The sequence below is a fragment of the Erithacus rubecula genome (assembly GCF_903797595.1).
Source record: "Erithacus rubecula genome assembly, chromosome: 3".
Taxonomy (NCBI): domain Eukaryota; kingdom Metazoa; phylum Chordata; class Aves; order Passeriformes; family Muscicapidae; genus Erithacus; species Erithacus rubecula.
The window spans coordinates 94,874,368-94,901,903 of NC_136689.1; the positions used below are offsets into that span (position 1 = coordinate 94,874,368).

General features: G+C 35.8%; 1 protein-coding gene across 1 annotated transcript in view; it reads left to right on the forward strand.

Moving 5' to 3' along the window:
• Window positions 1–1,223: 1,223 nt before the first annotated feature.
• CDH19 (cadherin 19) overlaps window positions 1,224–27,536 on the forward strand; it is a 120,631-nt gene continuing 94,318 nt past the window's right edge. The window contains exon 1 of the mRNA XM_079299690.1: window positions 1,224–1,337. The gene's annotated coding sequence lies outside the window, so the exon portion shown is untranslated. The remainder of the gene's footprint in view (window positions 1,338–27,536) is intronic.

Genomic DNA, 27,536 nt, shown 5'->3' on the forward strand with positions numbered 1-27,536 from the left:
TCAAATTGACAGAAGGAGTAAATCCCTGGTTTTGGACCCAGATTCTTCTGTACTAGAAGTGTCTTTGAGCAACTGTGAAGCTGACCAGCATGTCAAGTCCCAATCATCTCATCTATGAAGCTAATAAAAAGCTCCAGAGTGTCAATGAGAAATGGCAAGTTGCTTAAAAACCGTGGCAGAGTATAAAACCTTAAATTAGATCCTCCAACACAATTTTCATGATACCATTCGCCCTTTATTTTCATTATAATACTTAGCCTTATTTTCCAATTATTAATGTAAGGATATATATTTGAGGAGTCATGGGATCCCATCTCTGGTGTTGATTTCTGTTCTTCACAACTACTTCTGAAAAGATAAAGATGAGCACAACACCTCTGCAACCTTGTGTGCTAAAATGTAGATTTGTAATTTCTCCTCTGGAGGATATCTACAGAAATTCCCTATGTCAAGGTTAGAATAGAAATTGAGGAATTATTCCATCTTCCTAAATTTGGATCCATATGATTTCTAAATAGGGAACACAATGATCCCGAGGCAGTCTCCTTCTTACAGATCTCAGCTGTTTTTCTTGCTATCACAGCAGCCACAGACAGCTTGCTTGGACACCATGCTGAGATGAGTCAGACATCTCTATGCATCAGAAAGTTTCCTCATGCCCAGTGCTTCTGGAGACTGGACTGAATGATGCAGATAGGGTGATTTGCAGCAGACGAGTTACCATATTGTGACACAAAATTCTGCAGATATTTTTGAAGGAAAAAATTGTTTCTACCAAAGTGTCGTGTGGATGGAATTGCTGTCAAGCATGTGAGAGCCTTCACGGTCTGGGATTTCAAGTCTGAATCCAATATCTTGAGTCAGAAATGCCTAACTCTGTTATTGACTAAAAAAACATGGGACAATAATGGTTTTTTCTTAGACACCTTCTGACAATTAAAGTAGGTTCCTAATTTAGACACTCATAAAAATTTTAAAACCTATTGTTACTTACAGTTAAAAATACCATTCATGCAAAACTTATATATAGCATGTTTGCTGTCTGCTTAATAGTTATTCAAAACCCTTTCCCACTGCAGCTGGGAATGCTGCTTCTAACCACCAAAGACAAGTGCAGAACACTGGGGATGCAGAACAATTGGCATTGTTAAAGGCAACAGGGACAGCTTTCATCCAAAACACACTAGGCATCTCACAGATGCTGGTTATCTCCCAGAGCTGGTACTGATAAATGATGTACAACACCAGTGACTGCTGAGACATAGCCAAGCAGAGAAATGGGTATCTAGGAGGAATTCCTTCACAGAAAGAGGCAACTCATTAAATGAAGACATCAGGTACAGCATTTATTTTTCCTTTGTACATCTGTCTTCCTTCTTTCTTAAACTTGGGACTTGCTTGTTTGCGTGCTCTGTTTCAAGACAGAATCTTGGTCATGACAGCAACAAAACTTTTCTTTGTGCCTAGGATGGGTTTATATAGGTAGAGATGTGATCAAGAGCATCTAAGGTCTTGACAAGGTGCTGGGCTCTTCTGAGAAAGCAGGATGCACACCTAAAAGGGGCTCTGTGATTGAATATACCTTACTCTTACTCCCCCATAATGGCTAGCAGGTTTCTAATTTTCCTTCTTTCACTTTAATACTTCATGTTTTCTCCCCAGTTTCAAAATATCCGAGTTGTCCTAAAGAACATCTCCATTATTTGAAAAGTTGTACAGTTTATTTTAGATTTCCTGGTTTTGGCTGAAGTAGAGTTAATTTTCTTAACAGTGGCTGGCATGGGACTGTGTTTTAGATTTGTGCAAAACAATAAGTTGAAAATACAGAGATGTTTTTGTTATTGCTGAGCAGAGATTGCACAGAGCCAGGGTCCTTTCTGCTTTTTGTACTGACACACTGGTAAGGAAGTTGGGAGTGTGTGGGAGGCTGGGAGGAGACACAGCCAGGACAGGTGACCCAAACTGACCCAAGGGATGTTCTAGACCACATGGTATCATGTTCTGTATATAAAGTGTGGGAATAAGGAGGAAGGAGGTAAGGTTTGGAGTGATGGTGTTTGTCTTCCCAAATCCCAGTTACACGTGATGGGGCCCTGCTCTCCTGAGATGGCTCAACTGTTGCCTGCCCATGGGAAGCGGTGAATTAATTCCATGTTTTACTTTGCTTGGCTTTTGTTTTCCTTGTTAAATTGTCTTCATCTCTTTTCTTCAGCCCTTGAGTTTTCCAGATTTCACCCTTCTGATTTTGTTCCTGATTCCACTGGTGGGGGGAATGAGTGAGTGGCTGTGTGGAGCCTCATTCCAAGCTGGGGTTAAACCATGACAGCAGTCCAACCTGTCTCATGTATTAAATTGTGTAAAGAACATTTGTCACTAATTGAAAACATGCATAAACTTCACAGATGAATGCCTCAGTCATTATCTTTCAATTATGAATCTTGGCTCTATCTATTCTTCAATATCTGGTTTTGAAATCACCTTCAAATCCTGACTTAGAAGCTCAGTAGGCTGTGTAAGATCTGGAAGATAAAGAACACTTTGAGTTTTGGCTCTGCATTATGTCAGATCCTATTTATGGGGAAATATAAAAATTACAGTCTATGGTGATTACAGTGTGGCCCATATTCAATAGAATAAGCATAATTTTCTCAGAAACACTGACTTTTGAAAGCAGAAATGAAAGAATTTGCAATATGTTATACCAGGCTCTGATCTACTTCCAGCAATAATAGGAGAATTTTTAAAGGAAATCATAGACTTTTATCCACTCAGCTCTTAGGTTCAGAACCAAACAGTGCTGAATATTAAAGTGTGACACACTGACACCGATTCAGGAGTCACTGAGGACATTTTAAACTCACTCCAATGTGGGTGATTGGAGATCCTCTTGAAGTGACATGATCCACCAACCATGAGAACAAACAGATTTCAAGACCTTAAAAAATTGCTTGTTTCAATTTGATGTTGATGCTAAAATAGTTTTTTTTAAAGCTGTTTGTCTTTAGGCAATTGCTGACAGATATAGGGAAATGTTCTAAAGAAATTTTAATTAATAAAATAAATTTTAAAAGCAGTATGAATATGTGAAGAAATGTAAGTATTCACAAATTGCTTTTTCTTACTCTGAAAGTGAAAGAAAGACTTTTGATTTATTAAAGCATTATGCTTTAGCATTTTAAAATTTGAGCTGTTTGTCCAATTTGTGGTTGTTTCATTGAAATTATGTTCCCTTTTGGAATTTATTTCATTTTAGGAAAAAAGTATACAAATTTAAAAGTTAATTATTCATTGATGAAATAAAAAATTTCTGGAGATTAACAAGTTATTGTCTTTTATGCTTCATTTTCATTTTCATTGAATTCAGGAATCTTAAGGGCTGGGGAGACAATATGTATATAATTTTTTTTTAATGGTTTGCTGCCAGGAAGAGAAAAGTGAATAAATTAAGCAAAAATTTTCCCATTTATTTTCATAGACTTTGATCTACTTCATAATATGAACACAGAAAATGTTACAAGTCATGTATGCCTCCCTTGATCATTATCACTATATTCAGTTCACAGCAAAATTAAATAGGTACAAACTGGTCAGAAAGTAATTTGGCTGGTCACTGGAAGAACAGTATTAATCATCAGAAGATAATGCATTCTTTTAGTCCTATTCATTCTCTCAGAATTAGTTCTAGAGCTTAAAATTATTCCATGGCCAAAGTAGTTTGGATTTAAGCAACAAAATCAATTAACCCGATTAATCATAGATCCATTTGATCAATGGAAGGTGTGATATAAAAGCAGACTATGGTACTGAATGACTAATGAATTTTCTTTCAGTCCTAGAGAAACCACAAATACGAGTGTGATTTTTTTGTTCCATTTCTATCAATAATTATAGGTCTCTGTGCAAAATGTCACACTAGTTTTATAATAATTTTTGCTCCTCTAATGCATGCTAAGATTGAGAAGAGACTCAGGTATTTACCCTTTCCCTTCTTTCACTTCAGTAGTAGTAAGGCTGACTAAACAAAAGGACTTAGCATTCTGGGTTTGGGTCATGACACAGTAGACAGCTGGGTCCAATTATTTCTCCTTACTTGGCCTGCTGCAAGAAGGGTCATGTTTTAAAATGTAAAGGAAAGGAGAAAAAGAGCTTGAAGGAAGCTGGGAAGGGTAATCAGTATCCATGTCCGGTCTTTCTCTTCCTTACAGTGTAATCACATTTTTATCCTTGCATTCCACAGAGCTTGGTTTGCAGATTTTTTTAAGTCTGGGATACATTTAACTCTTGTCCTTCCACAATGGTGGTACAAGGCCCGCCATATCACCATAGTAATTGTTTATGATATCCTAAAGAAAATCAAACAATGAGTGAAAGTTTGATGGTGTGAAGGATGAAATCTTTGTGTGTAGGCAGGATGGGGTGGGAAAGGTTGTTTGGATATTTTCCTATGTACTGTGCTATGAAATTTCAAATCTAACACAATAATCAATTAAACTTATGTTTCACAGTCTAATAGTTATCTTATGCTTTCTGAATGCAGAGCTATCTGTCCCATGGAAGCAAACTATTTGAAAAAGTGTTTTTCTTCACACTACCTGCCTAGCAGTGCTTAATCTTGCATTGGATGGTTCAGTTTACTTCTTTATGACACATACTAGCCACAAATATTCATTCCTTGTGCCTCTTCAGAAGTGTAAAGAAACACACATGTTCCCCTGCACCAATTTGTTAAAGAACAAGATGGCTTAGTTGCCCCACTGGAAAGCTTATTTCCTAGAAACTTTAGTGCATTACTGTGCACAAAAGATTGTACAGCTGCTTCTACAAGTGCTTTTATGAACAACTCATCCAGCAACAGTGCACACAGTGGATGGAATATAATCCCAGCCTTCCTTGAGAAGACAAACATAGAAATTAGCAGGAGTTCAGTCTGATGCCAGTGCACACAAGTCTGAACACTTGGTCTATTTCCCTCACAATAGACTGATGTAAGTCACTAAAAGAAAAAGAAGTCATTGCCTTTTCACTCTGTCAGATCAATGGTCCATGAATAAAGAAGCCTTCATGCCAAGAATTAGAATAGATTGGAGATCTGTTACTTTTGTCTTCAGTGTACTTGGAGATCTGTTACTTTTGTCTTCAGTGTACTTGAAAAATTAAGCCCATTATGGAGATTTGTATAGGCACTGGTTTTCTTGTTGTGTTTTGCCTTTTTTTCTGATTATAAAGCCATTTTTTCAAGACTTTCTTATATGCAAACCCAGCATTAATACACGAGTGCACCTCTAAAGGAAATATTGAAGTATGTGAAATATACACCGTAATTTAAATATTAAATGCATTTTTACCAACTTTATAGGGAAATTTTTACAATTATTTCAATGGTTTATTACAAAACAGATTTTATATTTGTGCAACATATTTATTTGAGTATAACTGAGAATAACCAAGCGAGATTAGAGAAGAGGAAAACTCACAGGTAACATAAGAGTGTCTTTCATTAAGTTTGGCTGTGGCTGTTATTCTGCTGTGCAGTTACCTGTCCAGGACATTGAAGATCACTTCCTGATACTATAAGTCTGGTATTTCTTTACTATAGTTGTCTATATTTACAAAAGTTCATGAGTACATCCATATTCAAGGAGGATAGCAAGGAGCATAGAGAAGTCCTTGTTGGGGATTTTGATTAAAACATTAATGACAACTCTATTAAGTAAAGTTATTTTTTTAAAAAGGAAACATTCAAACAGAAAAAACAAAGCAAAATAGAACTATCAAGGTCTTTTCTTCAAGGCTGCCAAAACATTTCCAGTAGAATATTACCCTTCCTCCATTCTTCCACAGCTATACCCTGATTCTGTGCTGCAATAGAGAAATGAAAAGCTGTTTAAACAAACATAGACTATAGGCCTTGTGTGATTATATCTTTCCACCTTTAAACAAAATAACAAATGATTATTTACCTTGTAGACAATGACAACAAATCTTACTTCTTGGAAAGTTTGCATATTCCAGTTCCTGGTTTGTAACTTGTTCAGGCCTTACAAGTTCATAGTAATATCATAAACACATGGAAGGGATGTGAGAGATCTAACAAAACAAAAAAAAGAAAAAAAACAAAAAAAAAACCACAAAACAAAACTAAACAAAAAAAAAAAACCAAACACAGAAGACCTGGAAGATTTTCTTTTTATAGAATAAAGATCTTACCTCAGGTAACTAGCAGGCCAAATTGCTTAAAATATCTTCTTTACTGAAATATATACTGCTTTATTGAAATATATGCAATGCTTTTGTTGTGTTCTATGAAAGAATGGTTAGGGAACACAGATTTTGTTTGTTTTTCTAAACATTCAGTCTTTATATGTGTGTATATTATGGGCTCATATTCTTTAGTTTTATCAGCCCTATTCACACACAGAAACAGTGTGATCTTGTAGGGTAAAGAAAAGTATGTCTGCCCCTCTCAACTTGCTTAATTGTTTCAAATTTTAATTTTTGAGCTAGCAATGTTATCTAAGCATCTCTCATTGAGCTACAAGAAAAATAGATATAATCAACATAAGATTTGAAGGTTGTTTTCATAAAATTCATTAAGTTTGTCAGAAAACACAAAACTAAAATCCCTAAATTAAACAAAAAAAGTGAAATGTCAGGTTTGAAATTTCCAGGACAGACCTTGATAATGAATAAAACAGACTCTGACTGGGACTTTTCTCAGATTCTGGATTTCAGAGGAGCTCTTGGTTTGTGTGGTCTCTGTTACATCAGATGGACAATTTGTCTTCTCATTATTTAATTTGTCATATACCACTTATTTACCAAATCTAGGGAAAAGAATAGTGTTAAGGACACTTATATTTAATGGTTTCAGTAAGAAAAGCTTTATACACTCGGTGTCTTCTCCTTTTAATTTGCAAATATGAAATGAATAACTGATGGAGTCCAAACACTCATAATAAATGAAGTTGCTTAAAATCCAACTATATTTTCCTGTGAATATAAAAACTAACTTATTTTTTCTTTTTGAGATCAAGGCTTTGAAAATTTTATTACTTTTTAAAAAAGTTGTTATACCAAGGAATCATACAATACTCAATTGAAAGCAAGGAGTATTACAGAAGAAGAAAAAGGTGAAGCAAAAATTTGATACATGGTTTGATACATGAGATTGATTGTCAACAGAGCTTTAAGTGTGTGAAAAACAATAATCGTTATGGTAAAAAATGTCAAGTTGCAATAAAACAATGTTGATGGCTTGGCTATTGTGAGACATTTATTATCATGTTCCCATTAATGTTGTGGTAGACTCACTGAGATTTTAAATTTAATTACTCATATTTCAATAAAATTGAGAGAAAAAAAATGGCAGCAAATAACAAAATTATTTTTGAAGACCACAGATGAAATAAATAATTATGAGGCTGATGTTAACCTATAAATTGTACTTTGTATTTTAAGTTAATTGTTTTTGATGGATTTTATCATGCTTTGAATTTTTCAGAATGTTTCTGGATGACTTTTTATATTAAAGATAAATACCATTTCATATGTATATGTATAAACATACATAACAAAAAATAAATTTGGGTGCTCACTATAAGTAGAGGTTAATAAACTGGACAGACAACAGTAAATGGAAGATATGTCAGATCAAAGGTACAAATACAGTGCTGAAGTTAGTATATCCTAAAATTATGGATTAATTCCACAGCATAAAAAATATCTTTTCATATACCTTTTTTTTTTTTGAGGTAGATATTAGACCAAAATCGTTCATGAGTCTATTCATCCTTCAGTATTTATTATTTGATTTTTATAATGGTATAAAAAATGGAGTTTAAATATTGCAACTGTGATGCAAAAAATTCAAAGACAATCTAGTTCTACTTTTAGATTTATTTAGGTTATCTATATTCACTATTTATTCCTCTAATTGTTGCCATATTAATTTTTGAAGAAAATTCCAAGCTGTGGTGAACTTAGAAATCAGATCTTTACACTAGTTCCTAAAAGGTTCATTGAAGTGGTTAAAAAAATTCAAATTTGAAATTTCTATTTCTCTGTTCGATTCATACATTTTGGTGTAGTTGATAATGTGATGTCTATAAGAGCCTCTTTGTTGGCAGACAGACATTGCTTACATAAAAATAACCTTATTGTCACTGATATGAAGAGAGCACCTCATCACAGACTAATAGTGAATGTTTCCATCACAAATCTATAACATTTCTTACAGATATTGATGTGTGTATGCTTAGTATCCAGGAAAAAAAGAAAATTATCTATCACACCCATGGTTTAAATTGAATAGATTAAATACTCTTGATTTCTCTCAAGGAATGTAAAGTATGATTTTTACTGCAGACCATCAAACTTCAGTCTTGATCTTCAGTTTAAAGGAATACCTCAGGAACATAATCTTATTATGGAAAGATCATTATGTCCTGTGCCTAAAATCAAAAGAACAGACAGCCTGGAAGGTGGGATCACTTGTAACGAGCCACTGTTAACACTGATAGCTACTTGCAATTCTCACTCTTGCTGAAAGACTGTAATTAACATTTCTTCAGCATAAGAACTCCCTCTAAACAATCAAATATAATTTTACAGTTAACTAAGTATGATATTGAGAAAGAAGTGAAATAGCTGGAGAACAGTTGGCAGCATTTTAACATTACCTATCAAGATTCCTGCCATGATGTTGTCAAATTAATGTGCAAGCAAGGACTGGATTGGAGTTTCAAATATTTGCTTTTTGAAAAGCTCCTGTGTGTGTCTGAGGAGATCTAAAAGACTATGCCCATCTTTGTAGCTGCCAATTTTGTGGAAGCATGTGTTGTAACCAAGACATGAGATCATAATAAATATAAATAATAAATATTATTGATCTGTTCTTCATTAGGTACCATGAACATTGGATAAAGCAGCTAAAGCAGCAAACTCGCCTGTGTAGGCCTCCAAAACAAAAACAGTACCTGTTTTCCAGAAATCTCAGTGCTATTGAAACTAGAGTGCAACTAGTTTTACAGTTTTATTTTGATGTGTCTGTGTGACCCATATCACATAGTATTTGATACAAATAACCTTGAGCTACTGTGGTTTTTCTACCAGTACAATACTGATGATATTTAAGAATATGAGCTTGCATGACTCAGGCATTTTTCAATGGTAGAAAAAGAAAGAGAAAAAAACAGAGAAACTATGATCAGTATTTGAAAAAGCAGAAGAGTAATATTTGCTTCTTTGAAAACTTGGTGCAAAATTTGAATTAAGACATAGCTTATAGCTTATTGTGGAGAATGAAACAAAATCAGTGTGTTGCAGTTTTCATACAATGCAATTTTAGTCATTTGCTCTGCATTTTTTCTTTATTTGTTTAGAATTCAAAATCCTGAGTGTATTAAAGAGTATGTATCTGTACATCTGTGTCATGCAAATGAAATAAACAAAACTATTTCCATAGCTAATATTCATAAGTTTCCCATAGCATAATTTCAGTTGCATGAAAGGAAGATTTTGTTTACTAAGTTTTCTTTGACATTTGAGTTCAGTTACTGCCATGGCAGAAGACAAGTTGATTAGGTCATTTGCATCATCTAAATGGAATTCTGAGTAATGTCATCATTCAGTGGGTCATTGAGAACAGAAAAGTGATTGTATCCCTTCAAACCAGTCTTTATAATCAAGCAAATAATACTTGGAATGTATCATTAGTCTGTACTGATACAAAGTCTGATTGGCTGATATTCAGATAAGGAATATGGACTTTGAATTGTAAAAGGGTGCTTAAGAGTGGGAAATAAAGAAAATATTAAGAAGGAGGAGAATAAAAACACCTTTCAAGTGAATCCATGTTTACATCCAAAATTATTCACATTAGTCGGATTTGAAATCACCTTTAAATATGCTGAGATGCAGCCAATAAAGAAATTATTTTCACTAACAATATAAATTTATTTATATGCACAAGTGTTTCTTTAGTGGATTGTATATTTTATTATGCACAAATGTCCAAGGTTTCCCCACATTTCAACAGGAACAAAAGGTCTTACTTAAACCAGACTTAAACAAACTTGTATAGAAACATTTAACTTCAGCTGCCTGAAGCACTTGACATTCAATCAGCCCCAAACGGCTCAAGTTAGTCCAAACTATAAAAAACACTTTCATTTAAGACACATACCACCACTGGAGAGGTGTTGAATGTGTTGTGAATTAAGTTAGCCTTTGTCAGCAGAACATTGCAGAGATTTAAATGTGTGTTAACAAATTACTTTCATTCAGAACACCAACTTGACCTGAATCTCCTGAGCTATAACATTCAGCATGATCAAAAAAGAGAAAGGAAAGTGACAGTCTAGGTTAGACTCTTCTGGAATTGTAATGTTTCCACTTTCAGTACAACTGGCGAGAGTTTTAAGAAACTGGAGAATATGAGAATATCTTCTATTGAATGGAATATGAAAGAACCTGAGAATAATACTGCATTTAACCTCTATACTATAAGGAACATACATTCACATGTGTCTGTATATCTTGCCTTAGGCCAGTGTCAAAGAAAAGAGTGTTCAATCCTGTAAGGTACTGAGTGCTCTGGCTGTGATCCAGCACAGCACTCAACTGTGAGTTTAAATTTAAGTACATGGATCATGCCACTAGCTTCAATGGGATTATGCTTAAAGATAAACTAACCTTAAATGCTTTGCTGGATCACAGCCACAGTGTTCAGTATGGGATGAATACAAATCCAGTCTGTGAGAAGTGTTTTCTTCTCTGTTTCAAGTGAGACCTCACAAAATACATGAAAAAAGTTCTTTTCAGGAAAGTTCATATGATAACCAGACTGAATAGATTAAGAAGGGAGGGATGATTAATAAACCTCGGCGTCCTGTTGTTCAAACAAATATGCAAAGCAACAAATAAAAATCAAGCTTTGACTTTCCCAGGCTCAGATATTAATTTTTTTCATGTAAGATTATGACTGAGCATGGACTGGATATAGATAAAGAAATTGAGTGAAAGAGTAGAGATACAATGTTCCCTTTTATCCTTTGCCAAATTTCTCCTGATTTAAGCTGTGGCCTTTCTTAATTCTGTAATTGAAAAGAACTAAAAGTCTCTAAGTCAAACTATGTGTGAATACTCTCACAGAATACATGTCAATTGAAATCAGACAATGCAGGCTATATAATTAGAGGCAAGGGACATTCTTATGGGTCTAATGCTGTTCCAGATGAAAACAGATGACAGTAAGCTTAAGAAACAAAGAATATTTCAAAAAGCAAAAGAAAATCTTTTTTAGTAAAGACTACTAACTTTGTCATTTGATATACTGTTTTGTGGCTCCTATCAGTGTAAAGAGGAGCTGGTTAAAGTACTGGAGCCTACTAAAAGAAGTCTGCTTTAATTTTAAACCATATTTGTCTTTCAAAAAGTGAAGCAAGTGAGAAGAGAAAGAACCTATCATGTATACACTTCCACCACTCACCTATCCTTTCAGGGCAGCAAGAAAGGGTTGTCATCAATTTTTCTTTCATTATTATTGTCATTCCATGTTGCCAAATCTTTGGGCAAACCTGCAAGTTTGTCTTCAAACAGTAACTGTCACAACAACTCAGATGGTGAAAATGGACTGTACAACAGTATTTCCCAGGGTGATGATATGACTTGAACAGACTTGTAACAATTGCAAAATCCTGGGCAGCCTGACTGACAAAACGACAACCAAGTCACATTTATCTTCCTGTAGAAGAGAAAAAGAGAGCACATTCCCTAAAATAGCATAACAAAAACCTAGGACTGCCTCAGAAAACTTGGCCACATATGGCTTTCTCAAAGGCTTGAATCTTATTTTAAAATAATACAAAATACATACAGTAGGGCTTCATATTTCAAGAGAAATAATTAAAGACAGCATTGCACTGTCTAGCTAACAGCTCTTGCTGAAGCAATGGGCAGCTCTGGCAAAAGTCTGCCACAGTGCACCCTGAAGTACAATCAAATCAAACTGATAAAGAATTCTATCAGAGGTTAGTGAACATGAAACACTTTTGAACTACAAAGCTCCCAAGCAACTCAGCATGTGTATTTTTTTCCCCTAGGTTTATCTTATTCCCACAATTCAACTTCTCACCTTTTCATCATATACATCAATTTCTTCCTTGTTGAGAAACAATTATACCTTAGGAATCTCTTGAATTCATTTATACTCTGTTCTTGAACTTTGAACCTTCTTCTATGGCTTTATTATTTTCTTTATAGAAGCCCTGCTCTAATTTTCTATTTACTCCTAGGTCCTTAACGCTAGAAAATATTCTTCAAATTCAGAATTTGTCACCAATAGCTATCAGTTTCTTTCACAAACTGAAAAGGTTTTATTGAACTTTTGAAATTTGAAGAATGTTCTCTGTTTATGCAGGTACATTTTATGTTTTGACCAAATATGCATAATGTTTTAAAGGAGGACATATTTCCTTAGCTTTATTCCCATAGATCTACCTTTTTAACTACATAATCAAGTCAGAAAGGAAACTCCAAAAACATTGAACTGATTGATATCTCCGATCATACACAGATTTTTTACCTCTCTATGAAGAGAATAACACAAGAGTTTACCAGTTGTATGCAGTATAAGAACTCATTGCCTAGTCCTTTGAAATGCTTTTGCAATTTTTTGCAAAAGCTTAATTTTGTTTGACTGAAAATTCACTTGGCTCCAATATGAGAAAAAAATTAAATATGCAGTTCATTGACGCTTATTTAACTCAAATAAAGCAATTGTTACACTTTTGAAGTTCACTATCTCTTCCATAGCATATGTAAAAATCATTGCAATACCTGTAGCAGCTCCTTTCCTTGGAGGCAAGTGACCATCAGGAAATTTATCATCAGAACTAGAATTCTTTGGGAATTTCATCAAAGTGACTGAAAATCAAAGGCATTTTAAAAAATCATTTTCTTTGTTAATTCTGTACTAAGGCATTTTGGTGAAATTCTCCTCTGGTTTTTGATTATTGCAATGCCCTGCTGAGGCCCTGAGAGAGTTTAGGGTGATCCCAAGGTCAGTTCTTTATGCAAGGTCTTAATTTGTTTCCACACTGATGCTAACTTAAGTTTTCAACACTTAGGCAAACTCCTTTGCTAAGTCACTGCTCAGTGTTCATAATGTCACCACGGAACAGCTGAGCTCTTGATTTTGAAACAAGAATAACCCACTGGCAGGCTAGTTCAAACTTAGGGTGCTTATTAGCTCTAGGGAGAAGTCTCCTGCTTTGAATAAGAATGAAGTTAAGATCTACAGGAAAGCTAAAGCTTGTGTTTACCCTTCAGCAGGAAAAGAGGCATTCAGAATTTTTTGCTGTTTATGTTTTAGATTCCCAAGGGAAATGAACAAAACAAATCTTACATAGAGAATGGAAGCACGTTTAGTCAGAGAAAAGCAGAATATTTCTTTTATTTATTGACAAATGAATATACTTGATACAGACTTCTCGCTGTGTGAGTCTTGTTGGGTTAGGAATCTTTTACTGCAGTGTAGTTCCTCTAACCCCAGCAGCACAAATAAAATAAAACCCAATTTTCAAGAAAACTAGCAAATGCCATTCGTCCCAGGAAGCAGAGGAGTTGTTCACATTGAGCTTCTGTTTTGAATTAAGGACTAAGCATAAGCACAGTTCAGAGTTTCTTCTATTGGTAGATAAGAGCCTTGAAAATTGGGAAATGGAACTTACACAGTAATTATGATGTGCAACTTATGTGGCAATTTAATAAAAATTACAGCACATTTAAAACTGAAAGTGGGAGAAAATGCATATGACATAAGATTTATCTCCTTCTTTGGATGTAGCTCAATGAGACAACATAGCTGCTTCAAGGTGTTAAAGTATCTCCATCTTCCTCTGATCCAATCATTCCTTCATTCCTCTACCTTCTCTAGCTCCTTCTTTCCCACTTCATGTTTGCATTCATCTCTGTGCAAGAATCTCACTTCTCTTGTGTCCACTGTCAAAAATCTGTTTTTTGAAGGCAAATGAACCTTAGAGTCTGTAAAAGCAATGGGTGGATAAATCTGTTCTGTTTGTCATAACAATACAAAAATAAACTCTTGTTTTTGAAGGGGGTCGTTGTGTTTGTGGATTGTCATTGGGGTTTTTTCCAGCCAGATTTAGTTAATTGAATTGATTTGCTGCACAGACAATGTTTTGGTGGCTCAAGATTGGGAAGGGTTGTACAGTAAGAAATGGGGAAGCAGCAGAGGTAGAGTGGAATATTGCTTTTCCCATTTGAAGGTAGAAAGCTCAAGTAATCTCAGGTTTCTGCATAACTGTACCACTATGATAGTTACGATAGTTTGGAAGGGATAACAGGTAAATTTGATGTGGAATAGCCACATAAAAGTCTAAGGTATGGTCAGACTTGACAAGCCTACTTTGAAAGACTGAAAATTAAATTTTGCCTCTAAATTTATTGACTAATTTTTTGAGGATTGATTTGACATTCAGCAAAGAATCTAAAAGCCTGTCAAATTTCTAAACCAGATGCCCAAAATTAAATGAGGTTAAGACATGAATATTTATCTTAGCACAGCCCTGAGGGCCCAGTGCAGAAACAGTGATCTTGAAGTTCCTCCCAGAGCCCTTGCTTTTAGTCTATGAAGAAGCTCAAGAGATTATTTTTGGCCTGGTAGATCAAACAGCTGCAGAGGTAGGAGTCTCTTATACAGAACGTTATGGCAGCATCCAACATGTTTTTGCAGAGAGTTGAACCCTTTTGCTGCAAATAAAATGTGATGCAGCCAGCTGTCTATCTGTCCTTTGTGGTAGCTAGGATTTAATGGAGCCTTGCTGACACAGAACTCGGGTAATGTACTACAAATCAGCCCTGTCCTGAAAATGAGTGTCAGCTCTTACCAACACACTTCCTCATGCTATTTTCTATCCTCTCAAAATTAAATAAAAGAAATTGTTGGCTTTTCAAAGCACTTATTTGCATTGAGAAATCAAGTTTCATATGCTGCCTGTGTTGACACATAGATCTTATTCCTCTTAGATTAAAACAAATTCTAAAGCTATCACTTTTTATGGGTTTGCTTTCCTCCCTGCTAGATTGCTCTAGATTACAATGAATATAATTCTCTGCCTAGTGTCTTCATTTTTGTTTTCATATAGACCTTCTGCTTTTCATCAACATGAGCATGGGCTAAGCTCATGACAGTTTTTTTGACTTCTATTCACCTGTCTCAAACTCCTACCTGTTTTTCATCTCTGCTTTAATTGTAAAGTTCCATAAACACATTTCTCTCTTTTTTTTTTTTTTTTGTCTGTAGTCAAAACAGCTCCTCTTTTTGAGCTACCCTCAGCTTTTTTGTGCAATTGCTGGGTAGAGCTACTTGAGTTGCCTCTCAGTAAGACCCTTTGAATTTTTTTCGTGCACATTTGTTTTTCCTTTGTTAGGAGAAAACAAAGAAAACAATTGTGTGTTATGTGTCAGAGCACAGTGTTTACACTCTTACACCATAACTGCACTTGCTGTCTCAAGCCCAGTAGCACTGCTATCAGTAGCACTGCTACCTTTCAATTTTATCTAAAAGGCAAGTCATTCTCATCTGTGTTTTGATATTGCCCTATCTGAGCATATATTTGCATTAGCTCCAGTTTGGAAACAGACTGGTATTCAGAGCACCTCTTAAGAAAAAAAATGGCATATATTTCTGTGTTAGTAGAAGCTCGAATATTTATGGTTTGAGCGTACAAAGGAGTTGATTTCTAGCTTAATCTAAAGCCTACTGAATCAATGAAAACACTTCCACTGGCAGCAGCTAATTTTGTAGCAGGTCCCTTGTGCAGTATCTGTCCTCCACTATTGGCCTATGCCTTGTTCTGTGACTCTTTCAGCAAAGAAATGGAATGAGCATCTTACTTAACAGCTGACATAGGATGTATCCCTGCTAATCAGAGACAAAAAATAGCACTTCAGTGGAAGATGTAAACCTATTTTTAAAAGCCAGAGTAAAATTAGAGACCTTTGCAACTAATTTATCACTGTTCACAGTTTCCAGTCCATGGCAAAAGAAATACAAATAAATATTTACCAAAGGAAAGTGGATCTGCACTTAGAGCATTTTAATAAATGTTTAAAAGAGAATCAGCATAGATCATTTGGCTTTGGCAATCACTTTTATCTCCTATCTGTCTGTCTTTGATGGATGTTGTTCATGCTCTTTAGTTTACAGTAACAAGCAGGTTTTTAATTTTTCTATCTTGCTTCTCTCTAGTGTCAGGCTTTGATGAATGATGTGACAAAATTATTCATCAGTAAATTCTAAATCCTGAATACAAATCAAATTAGTAATATAAGAAACAGGTTTCCATTCTCCTTTGACATTGTTGTAACTTCATCTGCTACTCTCTTGGTTTTCCCTCCTACTTGTTTAATCTTGATAGTAATACTAAATCAGCATTGAGATATCTTGCACTTTGCTTTAAGAATATGAGTGTACACTATTGTTCTAATATACTTTGTACCATTATTTGAGCTAAGGTGTTTGGATTTTGAATTGAAGCTCAGAAGCTAAGTGATAGCTATCAAGGATTGGATTTCCATCCAACCAGATTCTGCTCTCTCACAGCATGGGTAAAAAATTTACTAAGTAAAACATCTGGCTGTCTGGCCAGACCCAGAGAGTGGTAGTGAATGGAATTATATTCAGCTCGTGGCTAATCACCAGTGGGTTTGACCTGGACTCAGTGTTGAGTGTGGTCCTGTGTAACATCTTGTATCTATAATCTGGATGAGGGGACTGAGTGCGTCCTTAGTTAGTTTGCAGATTACACCAAAATGGGTGGGAGTGCTGACCTTCCTGATGGAGCTGAGATGGAACATAAGAAGTCTCTGCAGAGGGATTTGAACAAACTGGATTTATATACCAAGGCAAATATCCATCAGCCTTTAAAATATTAGTGTTAGGTTAATGGTGGGACTCAGTGGCCATAAAGAATTTTCTAACCAGAACAAATCTATGATTTTGTGATTCTAGTCTATTTTCCAAGTGGTTTTATTTTACTCTCTTAGCAATGTTCACTCTAACAATTGTTTTCCTCAACTTTAGGACTGCCTGAGTCCCTAAAGGTCTACGGCATCTAAGTGGTTGCTTGGAAGCGTTCTGAAATCCTCTATCCTCCATGTAGAGAAAAAACAATATTTCAGAGCAAAAAGAACAATGGTAGAAGAATTAAGGGAAAAATGATCTTCTTTTTATGTCTTTTTTTTTCTTTTATGCATAATTTCTACTTTATAAAGGATTTTCATTTAAAATTAGTGTTGCATGAAACCTGTATTAGGCACAAATTAACACACACACACAGACATACACACTAAGAAGATAGCAATGTTGATGTTTTCCTGAGAGTAGAAATATCTGTTCAGGAACTTAAAAACTGATAGTTATGGAAGTAAGGGAAGACTAAAGTAAATATATACAACTCAAAATGTTACTAGTTAAAAATCAATAGGGAGAAGAAAGCTGGATGAATTTAAAATGTTCCTTCTTATAGATGCTGTAGTCTTAGTAATGTTATCTTAGTATTGCAGTTATTCACTCTTACTGGAAAGCTGCCCTAAACTCAGATTGACTCAAAATAAAAGATTATATTTATGGTGTGGTGTGCATCTTCTGCGGTCTCTTTTACAGTTCCCTTCAAAGGTAAGACTGACCAAGTTGAAAAGAGGTGTCAAGGCATCCTTATTCTTATTCAATTTCCAGCCACAGGGTTAGACCTTTTGGTCATCTAATTTAACCTTTTCAGTTGACAGATTTTATCCCACAATTCTTGTATCTACCTTAAGGTTTTACATTTTTGCATAGTATTTCCATATATGAGCATAGATAACATCAGGTGGAGCTATAAAATTTATTTTAGAATTGTTCTTAGTCTAATGTTAAAAACTTGCAGAGGCAGAGCTCAACATCATATTGATGAAAGGATTTCAGTGTTTAGTTATTGTAAGTGTGAAAACTAAGTCTGATTTCTATAATGAACTTTCCTCCTCTGGCTAGGGAATTTTGTGATAAGCATGAATAAATTGAAAACCTTAAAAAAAAAAATAGAACTGCATAGTTTGTGCTTTGAATGGCTAAAATGAGCCCCTCATGCCATATTTTGAGACATCAAATTCCATCCAACCTGAACATCTAAGAGAACAAAGCAGCCAACAATCAAAATTTCAGATCAATCTCAGCTTCCCCTGCAAGGTAAATGAAACCAATATGCCAACTCTGTTTATTAGATCAGATACAGGCTGTGAAGTTCCATCCATTTATGTTTTTCCTATTGTATTATTTAAATTTTCAGAAAGTGAGGAAGTTCCTATTGGCAAAGAGAAACTGAAACAATCTTTCTGGGGCTAGGAACAAAAAGATCATCAGGCCTGTGTTCTCATCATGCAGCAGTGATGCCCTTGGGAATCCGTGTGCTCTCACTGGGATTATTACACTATCTGTCTCAGAGGGAATATAACATTTGTGAGACTAGAACTTGAGCAGTGAAAACTTTCAGGACACAGAATGGCAGAAACACTTTACTGGTGAAATGTGATGAAACAGGTCACATCTACAAATTCACAGAGAATGTTTTGGAAAGTAAAAAAAAAAAAAAAATTTCTTGCATTTGGGAAATTATCCTCTTAAGGCAGAGAAGAGCTGGAATGATTATCTGGTTAAATTATAAAACCAAAGATGACAAGAGAAGAAAAGAGCAAAGAGCAGCTCTATAGAGAAAGATTTAAGTGTGATGGTTGATGAAAAACTTGCCATGATCTGGCAGAGTGTACTCACAGTCCAGAAAGCCAATGGAATCCTGGAGTGCATCCAAAGGAGCAGAGCCAGCAGGTTGAAGTAAGTAAATCTTCCACTCTAACCTGCATTCGTGAGACCCCACCTGGAGTACTGTGTCCAGTTCTAGTGTTTCCAACCTAAGAAGGAGATGGAACTGCTGGAGCAAACCAGAAGGAGGGCCCCAAAGTTGATAAGAGAACTGGAGCATCTCCCCTACAATCATGGGCTGAGAAAGTTGGGACTGTTGAACCTGGACAAGAGAAGGCTGTGTGGAAACCTCACAGAAACTTTCCAGTATCTGAAGGAAATGAGAGGGAAGACAGGCTTTTCATCAGGAACTGTAGTGGTGGGACGAGTAGTAACGGGTACAAATCAAAAAAGGGAAAATTTAGGCTAGATATTACGAAGAAATTTTTCAATATGAGGTTGTTTAGACAAGTCACGCAGAGAAGATGTGGATACTCCAACCCTGTCAGTGGCTCAAAGCCAGGCTGAAGAAGGCCTTGAGCAATCTCGTCTAATGGGAGATCTCCCTGCCCATGGCAAGGGATTAAGACTACAAGATCTTTAAAGTTCCTTTCAACCCCTTAACATTGTGTGATTGCATGATTCTATGAAGTACAGTAGACATTTTATTTTAGAGAATACATGAAATACAGAGGATAACTAAGAGTATGGTCTCAGAAGTATCCCAGAACACATCAGAGCAATGAGACCATTAAGTCAGGGAAGAGTGTTTTGTTGTTTATTGGTTTTGTCTGGCTCTTCTTATGTAGTCTGGCATATAGTCTGGCAGAAATTTGCTTTCAGGTATGAGCAAAACACCTGACACCTATCACAAATTCTTAAAAATATTCATTGTAAAGGAAGAATTCCACCCTCAGCCAGAGTTGCTGAAGGTGTCTTGGGAAGGTGCACCTTATTTCCAAGACCTAGACATTCTGGACACTTTGGTGCCAAAGGATTATCAAAGTACTAGGAGAAGCTCCTTTCTTATGCACCTCAGGCAGAGGCAGTGAATGTCCATAAGCAGACCAGAAAACTCAGGATTTATGGGATTCACAGCCCACAAAAGCTCACACAGCAGTTCTACAGTGTTCAAGCAAGAGTGCTCGATTATACCCATGACATATTTTGGGTTTTTTTGTGCTCAGTTTGAACCATTCACCTGAGAATTTAATCTAACTCGAACAAAACTTTCAGGTCATATGCATTCAAATAAAATTTATATTCTGATTGTAAATATAATTACAACATATGATTTCTTCTTTTTTCATCATATGTATCATATGGTCATAAAAAACCCAACATATGTCTCTCCTTTTTCACTTTCCTTGTAATTTTCTCCTCTCTAAGATTTACCATAAGTGTGATTCTACAACTTTACAAAGTGTTTCTCAATCCACATAGCAAATCAGCAGAGTTTTCGCCTTCTACTTTATGTCTCCATCACTGATGCCACTTGATAGTGCAATGTGAGTGAAGGAAACTGGAACATCCTATCTGAAAACACATTTAGATGTTCCAGCTTGAGTGGAAAATAGACATCATTTCAAGTAATGCTCAGGAAAAAAACTCCAAACATAAGAACATTTTGTTTCACAGTAATTCCAAAGACTTAGCATCATCAGTGACTAAAAATAGCAGCAGTTACTGAAAATGCTGTGGAGTGTATTACAAATGTGTTTGAATTACTGTACTGGTGCTGTGTAAAAGGCCATATGTATATGCAAAAAACATGCTGGATAATTAAAACTGGAGGAAAAAACTAGTGGGATGCAAAACAAACTATAAACAACAAATCACTCATTTCTGCTCTTGAAGTTAAGTGCTTCTCAGGAGGTGAAGCTAAATAAATACTGAAAATTAGAAGAGAGAAAACCAAAAGCATGCTAAAATGAAAACTTACAAAGGAAAAGTTAATGCGCTACTGAAGTTTACATTTCTTCTCTTTCTAAATAAAATATTAAAAAAAAATAAAATAAAAGAGTGAGTACAAAAATCTTCAGCCCAGGACTACAGGTTGCTTCTAAGAACACAAGGAAATAAAACATACCCACTTTTGAAGAGTAATCTCAAATCTTTGTTAGAAATGCATTTAAGACATCTAATCTAATGGTTTCAGTTTTTGTCACCAAATCACATAGGAAACTGTCAAACACTGGGACACAGTTCCTAGCTAAATACTTTTTTTTTTTTTATATAGACCTAAAGAAATTTGGAAGAAAATACTATCTATGAAACATTATTGTTAAAGTTTTACCCTTTTGTGCTAAAACCAGAACTATTCTGGGAGGCCGAAGCTGTTCCTTAAAGGAGAAGCTGTCATACCCCTGAGGTATCTGACATTCTAGGTATAGGCAGATTTAAAACTAAAGCAAACGAAACCCACCCAAAGGATGGAAACATTCCCTCAACAACTAAAAGCTTTGATGTAAAGCTTTATTAGGTTCCCTTTGGATCTCATAGCCAATCTAAAAAAGTTTTGCATTGCCCGCATTTTTTAGGCACTTCACCCTTGACAATATAAATCATATATCTTGCATTACTACCCCAGTTCTGACGCGTGAAATTAAAACTGAGAAATGGATTTGCAAGGGACCCTGATGGAAAAGGATTTTTATTTTTCTTTAGATGTGTGAACCTGTTCCATATAATGAGTGGCTCTCTGGTTCCCAAAGATATCCACAAGAAGCTTCTCCCAGTCTCATGACTTCAACCAGGCAATATATAGCTCCTAGATTTAGGGAGCAGTGAAGAACACTTCTGTGACACATAAGCAGGGCAATTTCTAGCATGTGTCACATTAGAAGAACGAGTCTTGAGTCGTTGGCTAGTGCTTTAATAGCTGGAAAATCCCACTTTTTATCTACTCTTCTTGAAGTGAGGAGAAACAGCCTCTTTCAGTAAAAGCTCTTAGTTATGTCTGAGAAGTGGGACCTGTGTGACTCACCTTTACATCCATGTACAGGTGTTGTCAGGTGAGAACTGAAATTTTAGGAGGGTTCTTCATGGCACCCAACACCGACACTACAATCTACAGCTGCAGTCCAAAGGCATAACCTCATTTAAAAGAAGTATGCTCTTGTACACAAAACATCATTTTGAAGAAGCTACTGAATATTTGTGCTGGGATATAAATTAATAATATGTTATATTGGGTCTTAAAATTCCAATTTTTCGTACTGAGGTTTCAGAGAGGCACTGAAAGACACTGAAAATCTGTCAGTTTTAGGCAAGAGAAAACTTCATATAAATATCAAATTTAGTAAGGACGGTTTGTGTTCTGGATGTCAGTGAAGGGCATGAGGGGGAAAGGACAGAGTGGAAGAGGGAGCTTGTGTGAATGACTTTAAGCCTCTGAGTGAGCTCAGGGCAGACCCTGTGTCTATGAAATCATTTTCTATTGTTAGCCTGTACAAAATGTTTGACTGTAAGCCCAGAGGGAAACTAGGCTGGTTTTGTGCCAGACTACTGTTATCAGGACAGTGTAAGACTGCTGCACTGCACATACAGAACAAAGAATTACAGATTTGCTGTTCTCTTCTCTGTGAGAGTCAGCTTAATGACCATTATTGTGATTTTTCTATAACAAATCAGTAAAAAAATCCTTGTGTTCAGGCAGATGTGTTTCTCATGCTTTAGAGAAAGGAAACCTTGACTCTCTGTACTGAGGGTGAAAAGAGAGTTATTTCCACCCTTAGAAAGGTGACCTGCCCCAGAATATCTCAGCTGAGATTTGCTGCCCTGTCTTCACACAAGCCTTTACCTTTGCACACACAATTATCCTGGTTATCCACCCTGGTGAATAAGAAACTTTCTTTCTGCATGTAATGGCATATAGCTTGGGTTTTCCTTGAGAGAATCAATGCATTCAGAGAACATAATGGGTTGTGGGGGCGGGGTGGAAAGAAAAATAAAATGAAAAACACTTTTAGAAGTATTTCTGGTAATAAACAACGAGATATTTATATAAGTGAAAACATCTTAAGATTCAATACTTCAGTCAGCTCTGCAGTACAGTGTTCTAGTAAGCAAGAGTAAGAGATTAATGTAGAAGTTAATTTAAAATAAATTTATTTTAATAAATTACATACATTCCTTTCAATCTCTGCATTTTAACATTGTCTGAGAGTGATTCATCTGTTGAGCTGTATTTCTGCTTTACTGGTTGCAACAACTACTCAGGCTGGTTATCTTTGTTTTGGATATTGATGGACAGGCCATTTCATTTTAGATCCAGGTTATACTTTCTGCTCACTGTCTTCAGATACAAAGGTGTAAGGCTTTAAAAATAGAAAGTACTTTTCACAGGTCATTTGATTCAGCTTTGGAGAATAGAGTGTTGTGATATCGATCATGTCAGAATCTCTTCCTCTGCTTTAACTAGACCAGCTTAACATTAATTACAGAGCATTTAAAAGGCATCTGTTTAAAGGGGAATAGCTGGGAGGAAGGCTAGATGAAGGAATTTAATAAAGTTCTATTTTGGTTGGCATGTATTTTGAACAGCAAAGTGTGTTATCAACCTTGAATATGATTCACATTCTGTCAGCATGCTCAGGAAGTGTAGGTTCCTTTGCAGCAAAAGTGGAACAAATGTCATTTTGAATGTGAAACAAATACCTAAAACAAATATCCTGAAACATAATTTCTCTAAGGAAGTTGTCACTGTCAAAAGTCATGAAGTGATTTAGTGTCAAGGAGACTCTAGATAGTTTTGCTTCTTGCCTCAGGGCTCACTGATATTAATTATTTGTAGAAATCTGTATATTCCTATGAAACCATAAAGACAAGGAATATTGACTCTGAAATAAATAGTTTAATTAAGTAAATGCCTCAAGGTAAAGTTGTGCTCTGTGAAATTCAACTCTCTCAAAGTCCTATATATGCTTGTGCTGCCACAGATCCTAAACTGTATTTCCTGAGTAGTTCCAAAGAGGTAAAGTATACACCATTAAATAAGCAATATAGCATATCTACTATGTTAAGATGGTTTTTTAGTTAGGTTAAGCAGTGCACAAGACAGGGGATTTTCCTTTGTGTGTAACCTGAAACTGCTGTAAACTACGTAGCATAACTATGCTACAGCTTGTACTAAATAAAATGCAAACTTCTCAACTTGGTGACTGTTTTATTCAGCTCAAGTCGCTTTTAGTGGAACAATTGCCTTTTAAAATCCATTAGGTGCTTGCCAAATTCTGAAAAATGAATATTCATAGACTCTTTTTGATAATTCAGGCGGCTCATCATGGTAATCCCACGTGTTGGCAAGAAACAAACAGCCATATATTGGCTTGTGAATTAATTTTAGCAACTTGGTAACATTGTAACATATTGTGTATAGGATGAATGGGTAAACTGATCACATCTGGGTAAATTAAGTTTTTATATTTTCAAGCATATGGTCAGCTGGACTTAAACTAGCAAGTGATTATTAAATTATACCTAATGGTTTAACTCTCGGTTTGTCTTTTCTGCTATGAGTTTTGTGAGAAAAGAAGTGTTGCACTTCTTGTTAACTAGGTCTCAAATATCAGCTCTGGTAGTTTTTTATGGATTAACATGCAAAATAGTACTTTTATAGTAAAATTCCACCAGAAAAGGTTTGAATTCATCTTTATAAAGTTTATGTCCAGCTCTGTTAGATATGAACAAACAAAGCAAAAGCTGATCAAAATGATTCACCTTGCAAGTTACACAAAGAATAACCTCTTCTGAGAATCCCAGAGTATCTCAAGTTTGAAAGGACCCATAAGGAATATTGAATCCAGATCTCTGCTCCTCAGAAGAGTAGCCTACCTCTTATACTGTTATAAAAAACCTTTGTTTTATCCAGTGCTAATCTCACACTTAGAGATCATACTGAACACAAGACACTCCCTAAACAAAACAGACAACCTGTTCTGATGGTAGATAACTGTGGACCATCTCTATGTAACAACATCTTCAGCTTAAAGGAATGTTTGAAGTCTTCTAGATAACCAATAAAGAAAAAAATGTGGTTTCTGTTTTGTTTTGGGGTGGGTTTTTTTTTTGCTTTTTTTTTTTTTTTTTTTTTTTTTTTTGGTTTTTGGGTTTGTGGTTTTGTTTTTGTTTTTTGTTTTTTTGGTGGGGGTGTATTGGTTTGGTTTTTTCTTGTTTTTGTTTTTGTGGGGGTTTTTGATTGTTTTTTATTGTTGTTTGGAAGGGGTATGGGTTTTTTTGTTTTAATTATTCTATCAAACTAGATTATAGGGAAGCATTTACCACTTTCCCAGCAGTTTTTCAAAATTTTTTTTATCTGTTGGATGACTGATGTCCTTCAGTATCAAGGGTTCTGTAGAGAAAACAGCATGTCTTCTTAAAGATGATGTAATGGGAAGACACTGGCAGATAAGAAGTAATACACAGCAGGGCAAAAACTTTGCACCATGCCCCTATGAACTAAGGCAGTAACACATGTTATTTTCATGAGATCACAATTCTGGAAAAATAAAAATTGTTAGTGAGGATATAAAAGGCAGGAAAAAAGTTGCTATTATTGGTAGATTTAGAAGATTTACTCCATTATTAGTTCTAGCATCACTGGAACTCAACTTTTTGATCTTTCAATCCTACTCAATCTGCACTGAGTGCAGTTCTTCCTAATAACAAAGCATGAACAAGTGGCTCCTCTGTATTTAAAGGGTGCCTGTGGTGTTCTAAAAGATGTAGCTTCAGTTGCTTACTTTTTATATTATCTGTCTATTCAGAAACCTTCTGTAAGTTTAGTAGCTGGTCAAATAATCAGCAGTTTGAGTCAAGCAGTGTATCAAAGAGGAGGGTTGTGAAGATGATCAGACGGCTGGAATATCTCTTCCATGAAGACAGGCTGAGAGGGTTGAGGCGTTTCAGCCTGAATAAGAAGCCACCAGTGGACCTGACTCTGGCCTTCCAGTACCTAAAGAGGTCTTAAGAAAAAAAATTAGAGCAGGGCTTTTCCCAGAGTATGTAGTGATAGAACAAAGAAGAATGGCTCCTAAACTGAAGAGACTAGCTTTGGATTTGATGTTAGGAAGAAATTTTTTACTGTGGCGGTGGTGAGACATTGGAATCGGCTGCCCATAGAAGCTGCACCATCTCTAGCAGTGTTCAAGGCCAGGCTGAATGAGGCTCTGAAAAACCTGGTCTATTGAAAGCTGTCTATGCCCCTGGCAGCGGGGTTGGAACTAGATTATCTTTAAGGTCCTTTCAAAACCAAACCATTCTGTGTGTCTGTAGTCTGAATCCCCCAAGTCCCCTCAGCACTACAAGAAAAAGGCATTATCTGCTGGCCATCAGCCCAATATCAAGACATCAGGGACAAGTCAGAGCAGGCTCTTAGCCTGAAGGTGAGATTGGTGCCTGAAGGGAACAATTTTACGAATGCTGAGTTAACAGAGGACAGCATAATATCTTTGATAATCAGATATTTCTCATTAATAGAGCGGGGATCTTGGTATTGGACATACCATTCTGCTCAGTCTCATCAAGATGCATTTTTTTCTGCTTGAATTGCAGCAAGGTATGTTTCGTGAAAAAAAGCTTATACCATCAGAATGAAAATTGAATTCTAACAGGGGAAAGATTTTAAAAATAAAAGTTGTGAAAGTCTCCTGAAAGTGAGATTCAGTCCAATCTGACACAATAAATTGTTTTACTGCTGAACAAAGTCCCACTAACAAGTATAGATTACATGTGTAAGACCCGGGTTTGCCTGCAGCTAATGTACCTAGAAGATGTATTAACTGTGCAACTCTCTTATTTACAGGCAGTAGAAAGAATTTGTTTCTGCTTAAGTATAAGGTAAAATGGAAAAGAATATGAGCACTAAAGATTAAAGTCAGCCAAATATTCAAAATATATAACACCAGTAACTGACTTAATGTTCTAAATAATCTAGGGAGTCTACATCCATACCTACAAGTAAAATATGCATTATTATTTACTGGAATATACAATTAAAAAATTACATTAGTCACTGATATTAAATGCCAGACGGGAAGAGGAGGTGTGCTCTGTATTCTGCTGTATGCCTCCTAGGAACTATTAGTACTTCATGCTATAACAGGCTGAAAATGAAGTGCAAACTCATCAGTGTAATTATTTCTTCTCTTCCTTTTGTGGAGGCTGTGCTGAAGGGTGGACATTTTTCGCTTAATCACTGATTACATTTGTTGCCTTATGAATCTGTAAAACAAGTATAGCAAATCTATTGCTATGTTGAGTTGTTGGGAGCCCCAGTTCCTGCTCTCAAATCTGTAGCTCTGCTGTATGAAAAACAGAAAACCCACTTTTTCCTGCTGGTGGTTTGAATTGGTTTAATTTGCTCTGGTAATGGCTCCAGATGTCACAGTATAAAAGGAAGCCCGGCCCTGCAAAAAAGATTGCCATTCTGACCTTCTATTGAATTCTAGAGCTCTTGCCCTTTTTTGTCTTCTGAACAAACCCAGCACTCACAAACATGCTGAATGGAGTGGAAAAAGCAGCTTGACTCTTGTGAAAGAAGTTACAAGCAGAGCTGAGATGGCCGCCTGCCACTTTCCCTGTCAGGGTGACATCTGCCACAGCTTGCTAAGCTTTTTTGGGGGGAGAAATGAACCTTCACCTCAGCAGGGCTGATCCTCTCCCTCCACCCCTGTACCTTTGTTCTGCTTCTTTTTTTTTTTTATGAAACGTGTGGTTTTCCTTCTGTTTCTGGAGT